The sequence below is a fragment of the Pelobates fuscus genome, chromosome 4 (genome assembly GCF_036172605.1).
Source record: "Pelobates fuscus isolate aPelFus1 chromosome 4, aPelFus1.pri, whole genome shotgun sequence".
In the NCBI taxonomy this organism is placed as follows: domain Eukaryota; kingdom Metazoa; phylum Chordata; class Amphibia; order Anura; family Pelobatidae; genus Pelobates; species Pelobates fuscus.
The window spans coordinates 280,491,443-280,505,384 of NC_086320.1; the positions used below are offsets into that span (position 1 = coordinate 280,491,443).

At 43.9% G+C, this 13,942-nt stretch overlaps 1 protein-coding gene across 2 annotated transcripts in view; it reads right to left on the reverse strand.

Moving 5' to 3' along the window:
• RALA (RAS like proto-oncogene A) overlaps window positions 1-13,942 on the reverse strand; it is a 227,512-nt gene that overhangs the window by 114,481 nt on the left and 99,089 nt on the right. The window contains exon 1 of one of the 2 annotated variants that reach the window (XM_063452144.1): window positions 3,037-3,057. The exons of the other annotated variant lie outside the window; for it this stretch is intronic. The gene's annotated coding sequence lies outside the window, so the exon portion shown is untranslated. Of the gene's footprint in view, window positions 1-3,036; window positions 3,058-13,942 lie in introns of those variants that run through there. 2 annotated transcript variants of the gene reach the window in all.

Consider the following 13,942-nt stretch of genomic DNA (forward strand, 5'->3'; position numbering starts at 1 on the left):
GGCTTCCTTTTATCCTCGTGTGACTCCAAGTATATCCGAAGTGGGGATCATCAACGCTGACATCACAGTGCAGTTGGCCTGCACTTCACTTGTGAGTACATTTTTATTTATGTTTACTGCATATTTTATTCTACTGAGAGCACTATTAGCTGTTTTTTATATATTGCTCCCCTGAGTGTTGGACACCATCCCTCTGGAGGACTCTCATCACATATTCTTTTAAAGCGGGGATTATACCGCTGTGCACATTAGAGCTGGCTAAAGCTCTTTTAAATGTGAGTTGACTGCATATATCTGTTTATTTTACCTATACTGGCCTGTTCATACTGCACCATTGGTTTTCCTAGCTTTTTGTTTTTCATACAAGCAAGAGGGTTGGACTACTAAAGACATTGAGGACACTACACCCAAATTAAGCACCTTGTAAAGACATTTACCTCTGAATAAGACTTAAATATTTGTGGACTTTATTTTCTGTGATTTTACTAGAATTCTAGTCCCACTATTTTAGTGAGACCACACACACTGTATTGTCCTACTTGCATATACAAAGTATTGTACCTAAGTATTATTATTACTATTTTTACCATTTATTTCCTGGTGCAGCCCTTTTCCTGTAATCTTTTATTTTAATATATGTAAAATAAAAATAAAACATAGTATGCTGTTATATATGATACATATGTATACATATTATATTTAGGTATAAATTATGTATATATCTATGCACACACTATCACATTCACACAGGCTTACACTTTTCTTGCTTTTCTACTTCTCTTTCTATATAGACACTTATTAGACTTTATTATTGGGATGTGGATATATATTTTTAGGGATATTGCTCACTGCTATAGGTATGTCACTGTTTTGGGTGACATGGTCTGGTTTCTATTATACTGTATATTTATGTCTCTCTTGGATCTTCCGTTTAGTATGTTTTTATGGGGGCATATAGTTCCCATGGATACTGTTTGTTTTCATGGGGTCACACTGAGGTCACGCTATCACGCACGTATAGGGGTATGTCATCACGCACGTAAGTACCGACGTAATCACGCATGCGCACAATCGATCGGCACTTGATGGACGCAGGGATCACTTCACAGGTGGGGTAAGTTAGATATCTTCTTATTCTGCTATTTATAGATATTGTGTGCACGTTGTTACTATCTTGATAAATACCCTACAGGGTCGAAACGTTGATGTGAGTTATTAACACTTGATTAAATACCATTTTGAAAATCCACGGGAGTGCTCCTGATTGACTACATTTATATATATATATATCTATATCTATATATCTGCCTGTCAGTTCAGGCAGTCCCCCTGCTGGCAGCACAATGGACACCTATTGCAGCCATGTGACCGATCACATGGCCCCTGGGGGTCCTAATTTGCAGAGGGGGGACTGTCTGAGCTGTCAGACAGTACCCCCATAGAAGAAGAAGACCAATCGCTGGCGGGGGAATGGCGGGGGAATGGCGGCGTTCGTGTAAGTACATATGGAGGGAGGGAAGGGGTTCATTTTTTTTTATATGTATTTATTTTTTAATATTCATTTTTTTCTTCACTTAGTGCTTTGACCCCTCGAGGCACTCAGCACAGGCAGAGCATCAGAAGGCTTTCTTATGGCTTCCGATGCTCTGCCTCACTGCCGGGCGACACGCTCCGGGGGAGCGATCACTCAGCGGCCCGGCTGTGAGGGGGTATTGTAACCAGCGCTCTAATTCGCCGCGGACATATCAGGTACGTCCGCGGTCCTTAAGGACCGTTTTTTTGTCGGATGTACCTGATATGTCCGAGGTCGGGATGGGGTAAAGTGTGTGTGTGGTGGGGGAGGGAGGGGGTGCCAGACACATGATCTGCCCCGGGTGCCAAATGCTCTAGTTACGCCCCTGATCCGGCCCCTGGGAACTTTTCTGTCTAGCCAACAAAATCGAGCTCTCCCACATGATAATGGATATAGAGAAATACCTAAAAACAAAACAAAGTCGAGACTACCTTAAGATCCTAGTCATTATTTTAAAAGTAGCACGGTTATTGACTAAAGTGAGTAATCAAAGCGAATCTAAGATTTAAGGACAAAATAGCCAAACTGGAAAAGAACTCGAAGTCAGCTATGCTTTCATTACTGCTACTCTGGCTTTGCATATGTCTATTTGGGACAGGGATGGCATCTGAAATATCAGAGCCCCTTAAAAAAATATTGGCTGGGCCCAATCACCTAGATACACACTCCTTGCACCACACACACACACACACATATATGCACACATACAATTTCATACACACATACAAATTGTATGACACAAATACACAATGTCATGCAAAAACATATGGCTGCATACATAAGTACACAATGTTAGAAACACACACACAGATGCCTGCCTTCAGACACACATTCCACACACACAGAGACACACATACAGCATTAAATAGACACACAGCCAAACACAAGCTCACACACTGTCAAACACACACACATAGCCAGACTCATGCACACTTTGTGAAACATGCACATAGCCAGACAGACATACAGTCACACCCACTGTCAAACAGAAACACGGTCAAATATACACACTCACACACAATAAATACATATATACTGTCAGACAGACACATAGCCAGATATACAGTCACACCCACTGTCAAACAGACACATGGTCAGATATACACACTCACACACAATAGATACACATACACTGTCAAACAGACACACAGCCAGACATACAGTCACACCCACTGTCAAACAGACACACGGTCAAATATACACACTCACACACAATAAAATACATATATACTGTCAAACAGACACACAGCCAGATATACAGTCACACCTACTGTCAAACAGACACATGGTCAGATATACACACTCACACAAAATAGATACACATACACTGACAAACTGACAAACAGCGAGAGAAACACACAATTAGAGACTGATAAATACAGATACCCAACATCTTTACCCTCTAAAACAACTAGCCATAAATGTACCTTGCCCCTACCCTATATCCCGCCGGGCAGTTTTACCTCACATGCCATTTATTGCACCTTGCAATCCTACGTGGCAGCGTAGTGTGAGAGATGAAGGGCATCAATACAGCATGTCATATCCCAGTCCATCTACACATTGTCCCACATCAGTGCCTCAGCTGCCAGTTAGAGCAGCTCCTTGGTAACAATGGGAGGAAGTGATGTCTATGATATCACGTCCTCCAGTGCTGCCTCCTGGGAGGGAGCTTTGTAGGACCTCACATAATCAGTGTTAATTTTGGCGGCAAATTTCTATTTTGTTTTAGGCATAGTCTTTTGACTAAAATGAAATTTTGTCTTAGTCGAGTTTTAGTCGGTTAAAATTTGACTAAAATTGTTAGTTGATAAAATTAACACTGCATATAATAAATAACTTTTTGTAATGCTGCCAGTCAATGCAGTCTGGTTCAGGGAGATACAGTTATCTCCCCAACTGGATCAATAAGTACTACAGGGCTACAAGTTATCACGTGCTACAAGTTATCACGTGCTGTAATAGTTATGGTGCTTCTAGTGTTCCATTAAACCATGGCCAGGATACGTGTTCTGTCTATGTCAATTCTATATCCCTGCATGGCTAATTGTGTAGCATTCCACAACACGGAATTATATTATTACCCCTCTTTCTTGTTTCCTTTGTATAAGAACAATGAAAGACAATAGAGCAGGAAAATTAGGAAAATGCTGTTGATCTTAAAGGTTATTTAAAAATAATTTTGAGCACCAAGACTTAAAAACAGATAAGGTGTTTATTTTTTGTTGTTGGGGTTTTTGTGTGTTTGGTTTGGTTTCTCTGTAATCAAATTACAAGAGACTGCCTTTTTCCTATACATCTTGCCTTTTATAGAAAAGTACAGTTAGTTATTGCTGAGGGATTGAACCATTACAAGCACTTCACTCTGTGACTGATTTCTTTTAACCCCTTAAGGACACATGACATGTCTGACACGTTGTGGTGGAATCTCGGTAAAAATAAATTTAGTAGGCCGAGATTACCACGTGGCATGTGTACGTGCATATGCTGACGTATCGATCAGTTGGTTGCACGAGGCAAGATACGATCAGTAGTGTACGGAGCATGTGCAAGAATACAGGATGTAGTATTCCCCTCCTCCATTGTGCTGGACAAGCCATGCGGTCAAGCAGGAAGTTAATTCTTATTTGTATTGATTGGTCAAGAGAATGTGCGGGTGGAGCTTAATATGGGAGGAGTTATGTGCCTATATAAGGAGCCTGCACTATTGTCCGGGGCTCAGAACTTGTTGTATTTTGGTGACGTTAGTCCCTCTGAGTCCCGATCGGTGATCCAATAAAGAATCTCTTCCTTCCTGAAGAAACCTGTGTCCATCTCTCTGTGCTTCGCTTCCGTCAGTTTCTCCGGTATCATTTGGTGCATTGGCCGGGAAGCTCATCGTTCAACGGTAGCTGAGAGGCAGAGGCGTGAGACGGTCTATCTTTGCCCACGTTCTCTACGGCTGCACCCCTGAACTTCTGCGTGGACCTCCCTTCGTCTCGGCGCCACTGGTCTGTTGTCCAGGAGATCATCGGCCTCTACGTGAGAAGTGCTGGGGTGTCCCCGTCGATGAGTGTGAACTCAGGTTCAGGAACGAGGAGGTAAGACAACTGCTGTTTTAGACGGCAGACCCACTAGGGGTATACCGATTGTGCGGTAGGCCCATCAGGGGTTTGAATTGTGTATGGAATCTGCCCCCTCTGTCGGAGGGAAGGAGCGAAGGCGCACCGCTGGATCGAACGCTCTTTAGTCAGACCGTTTGATTTTGTTAGTCAGGCGGGGCTCTGGTGTAAATAGCCCTAGCCGGACACCGGTGTCTTGTCTAGACTAGCGTTCTAGGGTGTATATTTTGTTCGCTAGGTCGGAGGGACCGGGAGACTAAGCGGCGTCTGTGTAAATTCGGTTCGCTAGCTCTCAACCTATCTTGGCTAAGTGGGAAGGCGTGTAAATTTGGAACCCACTAGATTTTTGATAGTAATCGACTAAGAGGCGTCTGTGTAAATTCGGTCCTCTAGCTCGCTATATGTGGTGCTTGGGCAGTGTGGCTAACCAAAACTTATGTAGATTGTTTTTGGTAGTCCATTCAAGGTACTGGCCAATAGTTTAGTTGGGAATTGTAAATGTGATAAAGATTGTTTAGTAAAGTGTATATCTTGTTAGATAGCGCGAGCTCAGCCGTCTAGCGAGAGTGTTAATAGTGTGTTGCTGTATTATAGTGCACGGTACCATAACCCTGTATATTTACTGACACTGTATATAAGTACTAATCATTGTCGTCCATTGCATGTTTAACACCATAACCACTAATAATTGTATTGTGACCTTAAATTGTGCTTTGACCTATGCTAACCGTACTGTAACCGCTATTTGTAAAAGACGATGTTACTGGGGTGTGTTATAGACGGGTAATTCGTATATAGAGAATTATAGCGTGGGTGACTGTATAGTTTCGCCAAAGGGCATAATATTGATTATCTAGTGACTGGTGTAACAGCTGTGTGTGTACGGGAATTCCCTGAGTGTTTATTGTGTTATTGTATACGTTTCACTTGGTAACTGTACCACGTGGTGCTGTTGCCAGAGGAAACGGGTGTGATTGTTGAATAGTACGCGTGCATAGTATTCGTTGTCAACGACGTTCCATTGATAAGTATGGGCGCGTCGCAGTCAACGATTCCGGATCCCTTAGGTTGTATGGTGAAGAATTTTAAAAAGGGATTCAAAACTTGTGATTTTGGGGTTAAAATGTCTCCTGTACGTTTGGTCACTTTGTGTACTAGGGAGTGGCCTACTTTGGTTGCGGCATGGCCGCCACGTGGCAGTTTGGATCCAACTCTGGTACAGCGCTTACACGTGGCTGTATCGGGTAGGCCTGAACTTTACGGGCAGTTTCCTTATATTGATTGTTGGAGACAGGCCGTAAATGACTCGCCAAAATGGATTCAGACATGCCACGAGGAGCAATGTCGCCTCATGGTGGCTAGGACTTGTTTGTCCACTAGGACTGGTGTTAGGCCCATTTTGGACACGCCCCCTGAGTCCGAGATTCCTTTGCCGCCCCCTTACTTTCCGTTAAGAGGAAGTGACGCAAATGCAGGAAGTCCTGCACCCCTTCCCTCATTGCCCTCATCCACTTCCGCTTCCTCCTCCAGTACAGAATCCACCCCCTCTCGTACTAAATCTCCCCTTCCGGAACCAGAGCCAACCCCCATTAGATCCGAATATCCTGATTTGGCGCCACTTCAGACTTCCGGTCAAGCTTCTTCTAGCTCGGCTCGAAGTGTTTTATTTACTACCTTTTCCCAAAACCAAGCTCCCACATCCTCATGTTTTATTACCACCCAACCGGAACCTCTAACTGACGCCCCTCCACGTAGCCCCATACTAACCCGACAACTGACTGGTACCCAACAATTAAAACATTATCAGATGCCTCTTCGTCTGAATCCCGGGTCAGCTTATATCGATGCCGCAGGTCAAATGGCACATGCTGACCCAGTCTTCGTATATGTCCCGTTCACGACAACCGATCTCTTGAATTGGAAGACCCACAATTCCTCGTATACTGAGAAACCACAAGCTATGACCGATCTGTTCACCTCAATAGTACAGACACATAACCCGACATGGGCTGATTGCCAGCAGTTATTAATGACTTTGTTTAACAATGAGGAAAGGACAAGAATTAATCAAGCGGCCATTAAAGCGCTAGAGGATAAAGCCCGTACTTTGAATCAAGCCAATCCATCAGCATGGGCCGCAACACATTATCCTAACACCGATCCCGACTGGAATGTAAATGGTGCTGACATGGTTCAACTCAGAGCCTATAGAGACGCTATAATTGCTGGCATGAAAGCCGGAGGAAAGAAAGCCATTAATATGTCGAAGACAGTTGAGGTGATTCAGAAAAGTGATGAAGCGCCCAGTGTCTTTTATGACCGATTATTGGAGGCATACCGCTTGTATACCCCCTTTAATCCGGAAGACGCAGATAATTCCCGAATGGTGAACTCCGCCTTTGTCAGCCAAGCTTACGGAGATATTAAGCGCAAGCTACAGAAGTTAGAAGGGTTTGCAGGTATGTCTATCACCCAACTAATGGAGGTAGCGAATAAAGTATACATGAACAGGGAAACAGAAAGTAAGAAAGAGGAAGAGCGCAAGATGCGTAGAAAGGCAGACATGCTAGCGGTAGCGATCGCAGGCGTAGATAGACGGGGCCCAGATAGAGGCGATAGTAAGTGGAATGAGGAACCTCTAAGTAGAAATCAGTGCGCATACTGTAGGGAAGAAGGGCATTGGAGAAATGAGTGTCCGCGAAGAGAACAGTGTGAGAGAGACAGACCTAGGACAGGTTATGGAAACTTTAGAGGCAGAGCGAGAGGTAGAGGAGGCCCCGGAGGGAGCAATGGTAATAGAGGGAGCAATGGGAACAGAGGAAGTGTTAGGGAAGATAGGTATTTCCCAGCAGCGCAAAGGTCCCGCGATAGAGAAGGCAGGGACTTTGTAGGATTGGCTGACACGGTCATGGAGGACTATTGATACCGACCGGGCTCCATCCCCCTTGGTCGAGCGGAGCCTATGGTCGATGTATCAATAGGGGGGAAAAGGAGTGCGTTCATGATCGACACTGGTGCTGAACATTCAGTGGTGACTAATCTAGTTGCTCCTCCATCTGGAAGGACTATTACTGTAATAGGAGCAACTGGAAGAAGTGCTGAAAAACCGGTTCTTAAAAGTCGACTCTGTACATTGGGAGGCCACGTAGTAAAACATCAATTCCTTTATATGCCTGAGTGTCCAGTCCAATTGCTGGGACGTGATATGCTATCTAAGTTACAAGCGCAGATTACGTTCCTACCCAATGGAACAACATCCTTAAAGTTTAATGGACCTTCAGGTATTATGACATTATCCGTACCAAAGGAAGAAGAGTGGCGACTTTATACAGCGTTGACTAGCCAAAACCCTAGGAGTGATGAGTCCTTATTCAACATACCAGGAGTTTGGGCAGAGAACAACCCACCAGGACTGGCCCGCAATATTCCACCTATTAAAATTGAACTAAAACTTGGGGTTTATCCAGTGAGCCTAAGACAATACCACATCCCGCAGAAGGCTAAGAAGTACATCCAATCTTATCTGGATAAGTTCATACGGTATGGTATCCTAAAATTCTGTACTTCCCCCTGGAACACCCCATTGCTGCCTGTTCAAAAGCCCGGTACAGATGAGTATCGACCTGTGCAGGACTTGAGAGCAGTCAATGATGCGGTTGTTAGTATACATCCAGTTGTACCCAATCCATATAACCTGCTTGCTTTAATTCCGGGCGGGGCTACTTACTTTACAGTCTTAGACCTCAAAGATGCCTTCTTTTGCCTCCGAATTGCCGCAGAAAGTCAATGTATTTTCGCTTTCCAATGGGAGAACGCTGTAATGGGCTCAAAACGCCAAATGACCTGGACAAGACTGCCCCAAGGGTTTAAAAATTCACCTACCCTATTTGGTTCAGCTCTAAGTCAAGATCTACTGGATTTCGAGTCCATCCCAGGAGAGTGTGTATTGTTACAGTATGTAGATGACGCACGATCTACTACACATTCTCTGGAAGGCAGGATACAAGGTGTCTAGAAAGAAGGCTCAGTTGTGTTTGCCAACTGTCAAATATCTGGGATTCCATATCTCTGAAGGTCAAAGAATTATGGGGCCAGAGAGAAAAGAAGCTGTGTGCCAAATACCGATACCCAAGAATAGAAGACAAGTGCGAGAATTCTTGGGGGCAGCAGGCTTCTGTAGGATATGGATTCCCAGCTACGCGATACTGGCAAAACCTCTGTACGCAGCTATCAAAGGTACAGAGCACGACCCCTTCTTATGGACTCAAGAACAGCAAACGGCATTTGAAGATGTGAAGAAGGCTTTGATGAGTGCCCCAGCATTAGGTCTACCTGATCACACACGACCATTCTACCTTTATGTACATGAGCAAAGAAGAATGGCTGTGGGAGTATTGACACAGTACTTGGGATCATGGCAAAGACCTGTTGCCTACATGTCTAAGCAATTGGATGCAGTGGCCAGCGGACTTCCACCTTGTCTAAGAGCCGTAGCTGCAGCCGCCCTGCTAGTAGCTGAAGCCGATAAACTCACTCTGGGTCAAGAACTTTATTTACGAGTCCCACATGCAGTACAGACGTTGTTGGATTACAAAGGAAATCATTGGTTTAGTAATAGCCGTATGACCAAGTATCAAGCAATGTTGTGTGAAAACCCAAGAGTGCATTTAGAGACTGTAAACACCTTAAATCCAGCTACCCTTTTGCCACAACCTACTGAAAGTCAACATGATTGTTTGGAAGTAATGGATGAAGTATTTTCAAGTAGACCAGATCTTCGTGATTTTCCCATCCAGAACCCCGATGTTCAATATTACACCGACGGCAGTAGTTATGTGAAAGAAGGGATCCGCTATGCAGGATATGCAGTAACAACAATAGACAAGGTGATAGAAGCTCGGCCACTGGCGAAAGGAACATCAGCACAAAAGGCAGAATTGATAGCACTGACACGAGCGTTACAATTGGCTGAAGGTTTAAGAGTGAACATCTACACGGACTCCAAATATGCGTTTTTAACCACTCATGCCCACGGAGCTTTGTATAAAGAAAGAGGACTACTGAATTCAGAAGGCAAAGAAATCAAGTACGCAGCTGAAATCCTACAACTATTGGAAGCAGTGTGGGAGCCGAAAGAAGTCGGTATCATACATTGCCGAGTGCATCTGAGAGGAGATGGTGATGTAACTAAGGGAAATCGGATGGCAGATAGTGCAGCTAAGCGTGCCGCTGAATCGGGAAGACAGGAATATGTGGGGCATATAGCTGCTCTTATACCAACTCCACTGTCTCAATGGACTCCAGTTTATACAGCTCAAGAAGAGGAGTGGTTAAAGACTGAACCAGGAAAGTATTTGGAGAACAAGTGGTATCAGCTAGAAGATGGAAGAATAGTCATTCCAGCATCACTAGCGGTAGAAATTGTCCAAAACTATCACAATGGGACACATTCTGGGAGAGACAGCACAGAAGAATCTCTCAGAAAACATTTCTACATACCAAGATTGTCCAACTTGACTCAGGCCATTGTACGAAGATGTGTAACGTGTGCTAAAAATAATGCAAGGCAAGGACCAGTAAAGCCACCAGGAGTCCAGTTTATGGGGGGACTCCCCATGTCCGATTTACAAATTGACTATACAGTGATGCCTAAATCGGGTGGACATCGTTACCTGCTGGTAATTGTGTGCACCTATTCAGGCTGGGTAGAAGCATGTCCTACTCGTACAGAGAAAGCAGGAGAAGTTGTGAGATTCCTGCTACGAGAAATAATACCCCGATATGGACTACCCTGCTCTATAGGATCGGACAATGGTCCAGCTTTTGTTCATCAGTGCCTACAACAACTGACTCATATGCTTGGTATAAAGTGGAGGCTTCATACAGCATATAGACCCCAGAGTTCTGGTAAGGTAGAGAGAATGAATAGAACTATTAAGAATCAGTTGGCTAAAATGTGTCAGGAAACCCAACTTAAGTGGAACGTTCTCTTACCCATAGCTTTATTGCGAATCCGCAGTACCCCTACCAGAAGGATGGGCCTCTCTCCTTTTGAAATCATGTATGGGCGACCACCTCCCGTACTTGGTAACTTAAGGGGGGACTTGAGTCAGTTGGGAGAAGGAATTACCCGGCAGCAGGTTGTAGAGTTGGGTAAGACTATGGAGGAGGTACAGAAATGGGTACAAGATAGATTACTTGTGAATATTTATCCCCCTGTTCATAGTTACCATCCAGGAGACCAAGTGTGGATTAAAGAGTGGAATAATGTACCGTTAGGGCCCAAGTGGAGAGGTCCTTATGTTGTTCTTTTGTCTACCCCTACAGCGATAAAAGTAGCCGAAGTGACTCCGTGGATACATCACTCCAGGGTTAAACCAGCAGCAGTCGATTCTTGGCAAGTTACAGCAGATCCAGAGAATCCCTGCAAGATCCGGTTGAAACGCACGACTCAGTCGGAGTAACGAGGAACTTTGTGGATTACAAAATTTTATTGTTTCAGGGATTTGGTGCGTGAGTGAGAAGGCCATAATAAAGCCTGTCCGCCCACCGACGTATAGTGTATAAGCCAGGGAAAGTCTCGAAGGGACTCCTGTGAAGACGAGCAGAACTCCATTCCCTGCAGCCCTTACATCCTGGAAGCTGAGGTGCCTTCGCACGGACGAAGACTGAGGATGACGGTGAAAGATGTGCTCTTGATAATGTTTATTTATGTGTATTTTTATATTCAGGAAGGTAGAGGTACCGACACTCCTAGCTGTGAGGTATGCATTAAGACTACAAGAACAGGTAACCATATTTCCCAAACCCTAATTTGGCATTCACAATACGAGTGTAAAGGAGATGTATCAAGATGTAGATACCTTAATATAGAATATAGTGTGTGCCATTTAGGAGTAGGAGAACCTAAGTGCTTCAGTCCAGAGTATCAACCCCGTACAATTTGGTTGACTCTCAGGAATGGAGATCCTCAGGGGACCCTAATTAACAAGACAGTATTAGAATCCGTACATTCTTCGGGTGTTCTGCTATTTGATGCGTGTAAGGCGATATCAAGTGGTAGAAAGCCGTGGAATGTATGTGGGGATCTTAGATGGGAGAGGACGTATGGGTCTAATGATAAATATATTTGTCCCAGTAGTAAAAATAAATATGTGAGTCCTAGATGCCCAAATAGGGATTATAACTTTTGCCCATATTGGTCTTGTGTGGGGTGGGCAACTTGGGGACAGACAGTAGACAAGGACATGATAGTGACTAAGTTGCCTACCAGCCCATATTGTAAGTCTATGGAATGCAATCCAGTCCATATACTTATAAATAACCCCGATAAGTTCTTAGACAAGTATGGCAATTTATTTGGGTTTCAAATATATGGGACGGGTTTAGATCCTGGGACAGTATTGTTTATAGGGATAGAGACTGATACGGTATCCTCCCAAACTCATCAAGTATACCATTCTTTTTATGAAGAGATGAGTATAGATAATAAGATCCCCCATAATGCTAAAAACCTGTTCATTGATTTAGCCGAAAGTATTGCCGGTAGTCTTAATGTTACCAACTGCTATGTGTGTGGAGGTACTAACATGGGAGACCAATGGCCTTGGGAAGCAAAGGAGGTAATGTCCGGTTCTGAGGCAGTTGACCAATTAATATCTACACAAGCCGATTATCATATGAGTGTTAGAGGTAAATCTGAGTGGAGATTAAAGACCTCCATCATAGGTTATGTTTGCATAGCAAGGAAAGGAATGATGTATAATACTTCTGTAGGAGAATTAACTTGTTTAGGGCAAAAAGCTTATGATGATGATACAAAGAATACAACTTGGTGGTCGGCTTCAAATGTCTCAGAACCATCTAATCCGTTTGCTAGATACGCCAATTTAAAGGATGTGTGGTTTGATTTATCCATCACATCTACCTGGAGAGCCCCAGCAAATTTGTACTGGATCTGTGGTAAGAAAGCCTATTCGGAGCTGCCACAGGACTGGGAAGGGGCATGTGTGTTGGGTATGCTCAAACCATCCTTCTTCTTGTTACCTATTGAAACAGGTGAGACTTTAGGTGTTAAAGTGTATGATGTGAATCATAGGAAGAATAGGGGACCCATAGAGATAGGCGCCTGGGAAGATAATGAATGGCCTCCCCAGCGTATTATAGATTATTATGGGCCAGCCACGTGGGCAGAAGATGGTACCTTTGGTTATAGAACCCCTATTTATATGCTCAACCGTATTATAAGATTACAGGCGGTGGTTGAGATTATTACTAACGAGACATCACAAGTGCTCAATCTTCTAGCGAAGCATAATACCAGGATGAGGACAGCAGTCTACCAAAATAGATTAGCCTTGGATTACCTTTTGGCAGTAGAGGGAGGTGTATGTGGGAAGTTTAACCTGAGCAATTGCTGTCTTCAAATAGATGACGAAGGGCAAGCAATAGCTGAGCTTACTAGCCATATGGTTAAACTAGCGCATGTGCCTACTCAGGTATGGAAAGGGTATAATCCAAGTAGTTGGTTTGGTAGCTGGTATGAGTGGTTTGGAGGGCTTAAGGCAGTGGTAGGTGGAGTCCTACTGATTTTAATGTTGTGTCTACTCCTGCCGTGTCTTATACCCTTAGTAGTTAGGTCTGTGCAAAGCCTGATAGAAAATATAGCAGAGAGGAAGGCTGCTGCACAGATAATGGCAATTTATAAATATGAGGCTCTAGATCAGGGAGAACCAATGCAGGAAGATGAGTGTTGAAGATTCACGTCATAAGATAAGTCTGGTCTGGTTCAAGGTAACTTGAGGTGTATGCAAACTAAGGTTAAGTGATGCCTCAAGTAATTGTGAAATATCAAGAGGCATCAAAGGGGGGAATGTGGTGGAATCTCGGTAAAAATAAATTTAGTAGGCCGAGATTACCACGTGGCATGTGTACGTGCATATGCTGACGTATCGATCAGTTGGTTGCACGAGGCAAGATACGATCAGTAGTGTACGGAGCATGTGCAAGAATACAGGATGTAGTATTCCCCTCCTCCATTGTGCTGGACAAGCCATGCGGTCAAGCAGGAAGTTAATTCTTATTTGTATTGATTGGTCAAGAGAATGTGCGGGTGGAGCTTAATATGGGAGGAGTTATGTGCCTATATAAGGAGCCTGCACTATTGTCCGGGGCTCAGAACTTGTTGTATTTTGGTGACGTTAGTCCCTCTGAGTCCCGATCGGTGATCCAATAAAGAATCTCTTCCTTCCTGAAGAAACCTGTGTCC